Here is a 3,692-nt window from a genome sequence, read left to right as displayed (position 1 = left end):
AAGCATGCTCTCTTGCTGCCTGGGAATTTTCATCTCCACTCAACAAGCTTCCTCCTTTTGCTAGTGTTCCCCCTTAGCACCCCACCTCTGCTACCTGGAGTCTTTCCTCTTCATTCAGTTTTTCCCTGGCTTCACTCCACATGGCCTGTCTTTCTAACAACCCCTTGCCAGTGTTTTCACATAAGAAGCTGACTTTGAGAATCTAGTATCAGTCAGTAATTTCCCAGAAGGTCAAAAGTCTTGAAGAGATAGAAGTTTCCCAGATAAGACACCATCTTGTTTTCTTTCTATAAGGATGTGCTATCAATCAAATGAGCTGAGAAGAGGAACAGGCAGACCTGAGAGGTGAAATGAAGTTAATAAACAAATATATTCTACTTCACTAGTGAAAAAAAAAAACACAAATGAAACTAGAATCACAATTTTTAACCTATAAAATTAGCAAAAATAAAAAGCACTATTTTTATTATCAACACCCAGTGCTAATCAGAGTATAATAAAAACCAAGGTACTATGTAGTGTACTGTCCCTTGAGAAAGGCATTTGACAATATGGATTGAGTCATAAAACTGTTCACGTTACTGACCCAGCAATTCATCTGCTAGGATGGCAGGTTAAAGAAGAAAGTCTAAAAGAAGAAAAGAAAGAAAACTTCCTGCACAAAGATTTCACAAGTGTTTGGAAACTATATAAATAACTGGTAAGTCAATGAGGCACATGCATAAACTGAAATGTTCTATAGGCATTAAATTAATTATGCTCCAAGAGACATGGAAAAAATAATTAGACATGCTCATGATTAAATAAATGCAACTAAAGTGGTGGGAATACATCACCCTTCAAATGGGCAAAGATTATTGTTTTGGGGGGTCCGGTCGTGGGGCCTGAACTCTGGGCCTGGGCACTGTCCCTCAGCTCTTCAGCTCAAGGCTAGCACGCTACCACTTGAACCATAGCACCACTTCTGTCTTTGTTTTTCTTCTGCTTATGTGGTGCTGAGGAATTGTACCCAGGGCCTCATGCATGCAAAGAAGCGCTCTACCATTGAGCTACCTTCTCAGCCCCGAGATTATTGTTTTTGTTAATATTTTGGCAAGGTAAAGGCTTGCTTGTTTACCACTTGTGGCATATAAATATTGTGACTTTCTGAACCTGTGCACAAACGATTCAAGCATAGGAGAAAAGGAGCAGTAACATAATGAATAATAACCAGTAATCCTATATGACTTCGGTAAGAGCAACTAGGCATTATCACTTTTTTTTTGTCATAGGGCTTGAACTCTGGGCCTGGGCGCTGTCCCTCAGCTCTTCAGCTCAAGGTTAGTGCTCTACCACTTGAACCACAGTGCCACATCTGGTTTTCTGGTGGTTTTTTGGAGATAAGAGTTTCATGGACTTTCTTGCCTGGGCTTTGAACCACAATCCTCAGATCTCAGCCTCCTGAGCAGCCAGGATTACAAGTGTGAGCCACCAGCACCTGGCTTATCTATCACATTTTTAAATATACAGGTGTCTCTCAAATTATGATAGGAATTATATCCATGATATTGAAAATATCATAAGTTGAGAACACACCTAATGCACCTTGCTTATTTGGGTAGGTAAGTACAGTACAATACACACAGTGCCCTGGAGAGGATCAGCCATTTTGCTTCCTGATCTCATGGCTGATAAGAGCTTCCAGCTCATACTTGACTTCCGTGATTTAAAAACACAAGTTAATATAAAAGCATGAAGGGGCTGGGAAGGTGGCTCAGTGGTAGAATGCTTGCCTTGCATTCATGAGGCCCTGGGTTCGATTCCTCAGCACCACATAAGCAAAAGAAAAAAGCCAGAAGTGGTGCTGTGGCTCAAGTGGTAGAGCGCTAGCCTTAAGCTGAAGAGCTGAGGGACAGCGCCCAGGCCCAGAGTTCAGGCCCCACAACTGGACCAAAAAAATAAAATAAAATAAAATAAAAGCATGAAGACTACATTGCAAATGGGAAATACACTGTCTATTCAGTGGCCAATACAATAAAAAGAACAAATGACCGTATGCTCTGCATATTGTATAGCTGTGCGTGGTATAGAGGGTCTTTGGAACCAGAGGAAATCAGTTCACCTCTATCCTTAACCATGGCCATCCTCTCCCTCTCTTCAGACTTCATTCAAATAGCATCTCCCCATTAAGACAAAAACAAGCACTCACAGCCTCTTTGGTATCTGTGCTCTCTGGTTCCTTTTGTGGCCCCTCCACGCTGGTTCCCACCCCACTCTTTCCTGGTACTCCACACTTTCCAATCACTTCATTGCTGAGTTCATCTCCACTGCTGAATCCCCAAAGCTCTCTGCAGGGCCTTGCATTTCCTTCTTGAAGCATCTCCTCTTGGGGCTCAGGTTGAGCTCCACCCTCTCCAACTTTCCCAGCTTGAAGAATTCTGGCCAGTCTTCTGCCTGGCCTTTGGATGTGGGCAGATTGAACTTCAGCCCTCTTCTGTCACTTGAGTACAGTCTCTTACACCTACTCCTCTAGCTGCAGCATCAACGCTGTGTGATGAAGACACTTACTTGCACGTGGATTACAGGTGCTGGATGTTTTTTCCAGACCCAGCATGCACTCCCAGCATGACACTTTGAGAAAAATGCTCTTTTCCTATTCCATAAGGTCACTATGGCCATGCTCCTTTGGGGCTCAGGAATTAGGTATTCTTATCTCTACCCAAGCCAGGTCACCTGGAATTTGGCTGCTTGTGGATTTAATCCCCTTGCTCCTTACATACTAAGCTTGACTGGTAGAGATAGCCAACATATAATATGAAGCCAGAGATCAGCAGAACTGAGCTGTGGATGGTCACAGACTCTACATCATTTACCATCAGTGAGCTTCTAGATCAGCCATGTCTAAAACAGGTATCCCCCATGCCTGGACTTTCCATTTATAGGAGCCTCTAAATTGTGCCAGGTAAAGTTGGGATTGCCATAGAAGAATGCTATCACTTTCCTAAACCTGCATTTGAAGTTTTAAGTTCATAAATACAACATGCTGGATATCTCCACGCAAAAACCACCCTGAACCTGAGCCCCACCCCCAGCCAGCCTGCTCTTCTCTCTGTGTCTCTTGCTGGCCTCTCGGGTCATTACACATGCAGCTAACACTGAGCCAACAGAAAGCTCGGAACAATAGCTTTCTCTCCCTTGTTTGAGATTTTCCAATTCAATTTTTTAAAACATCAAATATTCAGTTGTGCAAGCCCTAGGAAACTGGGTTAAATGGCATCACTAGAAAGATTGAGGATCTCCTAACAGGCTGCATAACATTCCCGGAAGCAACTTCTTTCTGAAAGGTTAGACTTCCTCGCGCCTGGCTAGCACAGAAAGCATCACTCATGAGTCCATGCACCTTAGATTTCACTTTTCTGAACCCCAACACTTTCAGCCAGGGACAGTCCTGATGCTGCCATAGAAAGCACATTGTCTGTCAACCACTGCCTACTACCAATCCCACCACTCCACTCCCCAAGAACCCAAAGGCTCTGTCACCCTGGGTCATCTGCCATTCCCTGGTCAAACTACACACATTCCTGCCCCCTGGGACTGCACTCACTCTTCCTTGGGCCTTCTATTGCCTTCTCATCTCAGCTCCTATTCTGCCCAAGTGGTTGCTCAGATTTTACTCCATCTGGTGGCCTTGCTACAACCTTCTTTCCAGGTGA

The sequence above is a fragment of the Dipodomys merriami genome, unplaced genomic scaffold (genome assembly GCF_024711535.1).
Source record: "Dipodomys merriami isolate MVZ:Mamm:240054 unplaced genomic scaffold, mDipMer1.0.p SCAF_11, whole genome shotgun sequence".
Taxonomy (NCBI): domain Eukaryota; kingdom Metazoa; phylum Chordata; class Mammalia; order Rodentia; family Heteromyidae; genus Dipodomys; species Dipodomys merriami.
The sequence above is the reverse complement of the archived record's forward strand: the minus strand, read 5'-3'. Positions refer to the sequence as shown.